The sequence below is a fragment of the Arachis ipaensis genome, chromosome B02, assembly GCF_000816755.2.
Source record: "Arachis ipaensis cultivar K30076 chromosome B02, Araip1.1, whole genome shotgun sequence".
NCBI lineage: Eukaryota > Viridiplantae > Streptophyta > Magnoliopsida > Fabales > Fabaceae > Arachis > Arachis ipaensis.
In genome coordinates this window covers 40942625-40949614 of record NC_029786.2, presented here as the reverse complement: position 1 = coordinate 40949614, position 6990 = coordinate 40942625, and the positions used below count along the sequence as shown (strand labels likewise).

Here is a 6990-nt window from a genome sequence, read left to right as displayed (position 1 = left end):
TTAAACCTGTTTCCAAAGGCTCAAAAATTGTTTCAGTTTTACTACATCAAAGTTTTAGAGAATATTTCAACTTTTTCTAAAACATCGTCAAATAAAATTAGTTACTCGAAATTCAAGTTTCTTTTAAATCCACTAAACTCCTCCAAATCTATTTACTTAAATCAAATTCCAAAACTTACAAATTTTCGTCTTTAAATCGACTTTAAAACATAATTCTTTTCTTAAATAAATTACATTCAAAATATAATAATTTTCTTAATAGAATAAATTCCAACATAAATCATTTATCAATAATTCAATTCAAAGCATAATTCATTATTTTTAAAATCACATTTCAAAAAAAGTCTCGGATTTTATAGAAATTTCAGCAGCATCTCCCCTAAAACTTGGTTTAAGTCCAAATTCAAATTTGATAATAAAACCAAATTCAATTATATATTATTTCAATTCAACAGACAACCATATTCATCCAAGATTAATCCAAGACTTACATAATCACCAGAAATACATTTACCACGTCATATCTATTTATAACAATTCCAATTTAAAATGAATTAGTTTTTATAAACAGCCCCTACCTCGACTCATCGAAACCATAACCCAAAATGCGTCAACGAAACCTTTTCTCTCAACCCGAAACTAAAAGCAACCGCAAACTCAATCTCTAATCACTTTCACAGCACTCACAGCAACTTAAAAGCAAACGCATCGCTCAGAACACAACCCTACGTTACTAGAACCTCAAAGTTTATAACCAAACAAAACAGAATACTAACGCAGAGGTTGGTGCACGAAATCACAATCACACTTTTGCAATTCCGCACAACTAACCAGCAAGTGCACTGCGTCGTCCAAGTAATACCTTACGTGAGTAAGGGTCGATCCCACGGAGATTGTCGGCTTGAAGCAAGCTATGGTTATCTTGTAACTCTTAGTCAGGATATCAATAATTCTGAGATTTAATTGTAAAAGTAAAAGAACATAAAATAAATACTTGTTATGCAGTAATGGAGAACAGGTTGACCTTTTGGAGATGCTTTATCTTCTGAATTTCTGCTTTCCTACTGTCTTCTTCTTCATGCACGCAAGGCTCCTTCCATGGCAAGCTGTATGTTGGTGGATCACCGTTGTCAATGGTTACCATCCATCCTCTCAGTGAAAATGGTCCAAATGCGCTGTCACCGCACGGCTAATCATCTGTCGGTTCTCACTCAGGCTGGAATAGGATCCATTGATCCTTTTGCGTCTGTCACTATGCCCGGCACTTGCGAGTTTGAAGCTCGTCATAGTCATCCCTTCCTAGATCCTACTCGGAATACCACAGACAAGGTTTAGACTTTTCGGATCTCAAGAATGGCTGCCAATAATTCTAGCTTATACCACGAAGACTCTAATCTGAATCAGGTGGCTAAGAGATAAACACTCAATCTAAGGTAGAACGGAGGTAGTTGTCAGGTACGCGTTCATAAGTTGAGAATGATGATGAGTGTCACAGATCATCACATTCATCAAGTTGAAGTACGAGTGAATATCTTAGAATAGAAGCAAGCATGATTGAATGGAAAACAGTAGTAATTGCATTAATTCATCAAAACACAGTAGAGCTCCTTACCCCCAACCATGGGGTTTAGAGGCTCATGCCGTAGAAGATATAATATGAAACGTGTAGAGTGTCATGAGGTACAAGAAGAATCACTAAAAGTAGTTTTTATAATAAACTAGTGACCTAGGGTTACAGAAAATGAGTAAGCTAGAATAGTTAGTGTAAAAATCCACTTCCGGGGCCCACTTGGTGTGTGCTTGGGCTGAGCATTGAAGCTTTCACGTGTAGAGACCTTTCTTGGAGTTAACCGCCAGCTTTTGTGCCAGTTTGGGCGTTTAACTACAGCTTTCATGCCAATTCTGGCATTTTGACGCCAGAATTTCTATGCTGACTTGGAACGCCGGTTTGGGCCATCAAATCTCAGAAAAAGTATGAACTATTATATATTGATAGAAAGCCCAGGATGTCTACTTTTCAACTCAATTGAGAGCGCGCCAATTAGGCTTCTGTAGCTCCAGAAAATTTACTTCGAGTGCAGGGAGGTTAGAATCCAATAGCATCTGCAGTCCTTTTTCAGCCTCTGAATCAGATTTTTGCTCAGGTCCCCCAATTTCAGCCAGAAAATACCTGAAATCACAGAAAAACACACAAACTCATAGTGAAGTCCAGAAATGTGAATTTTGAATAAAAACTAATAAAAACATAATAAAAACTATCTAAAATATACTAAAAACATACTAAAAACAATGCCAAAAAGCGTATAAATTATCCGCTCATCACAACACCAAACTTAAATTGTTGCTTGTCCCCAAGCAACTGAAAATCAAATAGGATAAAAAGAAGAGAATATACTATAAACTCCAAATTATCAATGAAACTTAGCTCCAATTAGATGAGCGAGACTAGTAGCTTTTTGCCTCTGAACAGTTTTGGCATCTCACTTTATCCCTTGAAGTTTAGAATGATTGGCATCTCTACGAACTCAGAATTTAGATAATGTTATTGATTCTCCTAGTTTAGTATTGTTGATTCTTGAACACAGTTACTTTATGAGTCTTGGCCGTGACCCTAAGCATTTTGTTTTCCAGTATTACCACCGGATACATAAATGTCACAGACACATAACTGGGTGAACCTTTTCAGATTGTGACTCAGCTTTGCTAAAGTCCCCAATTAGAGGTGTCCAGAGCTCTTAAGCATACTCTTTTGCCTTTGGACCATGACTTTAACCGCTCAGTCTCAAGTTTTTACTTGACACCTTCACGCCATAAGCACATGGTTAGGGACAGCTTGGTTTAGCCGCTTAGGCCAGGATTTTATTCCTGTGGACCCTCCTATCCACTGATGCTCAAAGCCTTGGATCCTTTTTATTACCCTTGCCTTTTGGTTTAAAGGGTTATTGGCTTTTTCTTTTTCTTTCTTTTTCTTTTCGCCAAATATGTTTTTTTTTCACTGCTTTTTCTTGCTTCAAGAATCAAATTTTTTTTTTATGATTTTTCAGATTATCAATAACATTTCTCTTTTTCATCATTCTTTCAAGAGCCAATAAATTTAACATTCATAAACAACAAATTCAAAAGACATATGCACTGTTCAAGCATTCATTCAGAAAACAAAAAGTATTGTCACCACATCAAAATAATTAAACTAATTTCAAGGATGAATTCGAAATCATGTACTTCTTGTTCTTTTGTGATTTAAAACATTTTTCCTTTAAGAAAATTGATGGATTCATAGGACATTCATAGCTTTAAGACATAAACTTTAAGTTTTTATTAATTATGGAAAAAAATAAGACTCAAAAATAATCATAAGAGCAGACCAATAATAATAGAAGACAGAAATTAAAAACAGAAAAATAAATGAATCTTAAAATAGATTCCTAATAATAAAGGTTATCACAGAGTTAGGACTCAACAACCTTGATTTTGAGAAGTAGATGCTCCTTCAATCTGTGGGGTGTTTGATCCTTCAAGGGAGAGCTTCTGGCGCTTCAGCTCCTGTAGCTCACGCCCCTGCTTCTCCTGCTTCTCCTGTAGCTCACGCCCCTGCTTCTCTTGTTCTCTATATAAGTGGTTCTTATTCCGTACCCCCTTCACATTCTAATCCCATTCTCTGTACTTCCCACTTTCGGCACCCAACTCCTCTTACCCCATCAAAAGCACTCTCACCCACTCCCTTAACTATACCCTATCCTAACCCGGCCGAATTCCACCACCTATCCACACCCTTCAATACCTTCACATCTCAAAAGTCACTTATGGCATCATCAAGCTCTAAAAGAAGAAAGGGAAAGGAGCCTATGGAGCAGCGCCCTTTTGATGAAAAGAAGTTTAGAACCTTTCACCATGCATTTCAATTTAGGTGGATGGCTTATAAGGAGATCATATACGAGCTAGGCTTTCAAGTTAGAAAAACGGAGTGCCCCGAAATCACAGAGAAGGTGGAAAAGAGAAGATGGGAGCTCCTTATTGATCCGGTCACAAAAGTAAACGCTACTCTGGTAAGAGAGTTTTACGCAAATGCAGTCAGGTATGATAAGGCAGATGAGTCCTATACAAGCTTTGTAAGAGGGGTGACCGTGGATTTTAGTCCCATGAGCATCATGAGGGCGTTAAAACTACGAACCATACAATTTGTAGAAGAAAGCTATCACTCCAAAATAGATAGCAGTCCCAATTATAAGCAAATAGTGCAAGATATTTGCGTGCAAGGAGCTGATTGGGTACGAGATCCTCAGGGGAAGCCCAAGTTCATCAAGAGAGGGGACCTCACTCCTGAAGCAAAGGGGTGGTTCAAAATTGTAAGGAGATCCATCCTCTCCGCCGGGAACAACTCAGAGGTGAATCTTAAGAAAGCAACAATGGTGCAATGTATACTAAAAGGGGGAGAGATCAAGGTTCATGAACTCATAGCGCAAGGCATTAGGAAGATGGCTGAGAAAAGCGATTCTGGAGGAAAGTTAGGCTACCCTAGCACTATTTTTCGTCTGTGTGACAGGGCTGGGATGGTGTTCGAAGATGAGAACTCCGAGTGGATAAACGTGGGCATCCCAATTACTGTTCGAAGGATGCATTCTGTTGCATCTTCCATACCTCAGCGAAGGCTAAGAAAGAGGACAGCCCATCAAGTGGTAGAAAGACAAGACCTAGGGGAGCAAGCCCCAGCCACTTTGGACATGCACCAATTATAGGAAGCCATTGATGGCTTATCTAGACAATATGTGGAGAATCAAGGGGCATAGAAAGAGCTTCAACTACAAATGATGAACCGCCAAGAAGAATCACTCTCTAGATGGATGAATCAACAGGAGGAGTGGCAAAAGCAAATGATGGAACAGCAATTGGAACAAGGGAAACAGTGGGGTGAATCCTTCCACAGGTTGGAACAAAGGTAAGACCAACAACAAGAAGCCATCCAAAAGCTAATCAATAACCAAGCACATCAAGGTGCACACATACATGAGATGCATCGGAAACAAATAGAACAGGCAGAACTCTTCGACGAATACAGGGCGTTCTCAGAAGGAGTTTACATGAACAAGACTGGACATCATGTGAACACTCAAGCCAGGCACGGATACTTAGTCGGACAACTGCCTATACTACATCCGGGAATCACAAGATATGAAGAAGTGATGGATGAATTAGCGCGAGAAAAAAGAGAGAGAGTAGAAAAGAGTCATGAATTAGTAAGGAAGGCACTTGAGGATTGGAAAAGAGCCAGACTGACACGGATACAAGGAAACACAAGTGGACACAAAGAGGACAAACAAGAGAAAGAGCATGGGCAGCCCCGTGAGTAAAAGGTGGTGGAGTTCCCTCATTGTCCTATCTTTTTCAAGTTTTAAATAAGGAAAATCATGTATGAAATAGAACATGTTTCCATGGTAGTTTAGGAATTTCAATTCTGCCTTTAAGTTTGCATTGCTTAGGTCTATGCTTGCTAGTCTAATGTCACTGCTGCATTTTCACCTTGCTCACTTGTATGCTTGTCCTTTAAGTCAAATAAAAAGAGATGTTATGAAAGACCAGAGTGATGTTCAATTTGTGGAGTAAGTTCTTAAGCTTGTGGTGTAGTAATGACTTAGCTAAGTTGGTTCACCAACAAGGTAGGAAAGCAACTATCTGTCCTGAATCATATACTTCAAACAAAACCCATGAGACTAGCTAAATAACAAGATCCTAATAAGAAAAAGGGAAAGAAAAATGAAAGTTGAGAAATAAAGAAAAAGAGTAAGAAATAAGGCTAGGCACCAAGGGTTGAATCTCGAGGTATGTGTCTGTGGTGCTCCTGTGTAAAGGATATGCTTGGATGAATAAGCTCTCAGGGGTGCCTTATCACTTGGTAACTTGGGTTAACTAACCCGGGATTATCAGCTGAAAGTCCACTATCAAGAGTAACCTTTGCTACAGAACACTTAGTAACCCAAAGAGGTGCTGGACACCAAGGTCTCAAGTAAGAAAATAACAAACCATGTGCCTGTGGTGTGTATGTATGGGGGAAAGAGACTTGAGGGAGTAAGTCCTTAGGGGTGTCTTAACACCCAGCACCTTGGACCAACTGGTTCTGGAGTGCTGGCTGAAAGCTTATCTTAAAGAGTCGCCCCCTCACAAAGCACCTAGTCTAAGAACACAATTAAACCTGAAAAGACAAAAGGATCAATGAATAAAAGTCTCAAAGGGTGCAATCAAGTGAGTATTCCAGGGCATGATAAAGGTCTGAAAGCCAGTAAAGGAATGAACCTAAGTTGCTATGCATGAAACCCCATAAAACCAAGGACATGACTTCCATAATAATGACTCATCTCTCTTGTCATTTCATTTATCATTCTCATGTTTCAGTACTTGCTTAGGGACAAGCAAGCTTTAAGTTTGGTGTTGTGATGCCAGGGCATTTTGTCCAGTTTCACTGACCTTTTCATCACTGTTTTAGGGTAGTTTCATGTATTTTCTTAGTTAATAAGCAAATTTTGGGTAGATAATCACTTACATGTTGATTCAAGCAAACATTGTGAATTTTACATGATTTTATGAGAATATGCATGAATTGAATGACAAAATGGATGATGCATGATCTCATAAGTTAGAACCTAGCTTTGATGCACTTTACTTGCTTGATTTCAAGACAAAGGAAGCAAGGAAGATGCCACGTTAATAGCCACATTAGTCTAACTAACGTGACCATTAACGTGGAATGGAGGCTAGCTTGCAACGTTAATAAGAAAAGTGAACACCAATAACGCCTTCGTGAGCCATCATAGCCCACGTTAGTATCCACGTTAACTGCATTAATGTGGAAGCTAACGTGGAGGAAAAAGAAAGCCCCAACGTTAGTGGTAAAAGTGAATACCACTAACGTTCCAAAAGAGACAATTGGCCACGTTAAGAGTCACGTTAACTACATTAACGTGAACTCTAACGTGGGAGGAGCAAGGATGAGCCAAC

General features: G+C 38.9%; 1 long non-coding RNA gene across 1 annotated transcript in view; it reads left to right on the top strand.

The window, feature by feature from the left end:
- The window catches only part of LOC110267632, a 24580-nt gene continuing 17922 nt past the window's right edge, over positions 333–6990 (top strand). Inside the window, exon 1 of the long non-coding RNA XR_002355464.1 lies at positions 333–343. This is a non-coding gene — a long non-coding RNA (uncharacterized LOC110267632). The remainder of the gene's footprint in view (positions 344–6990) is intronic.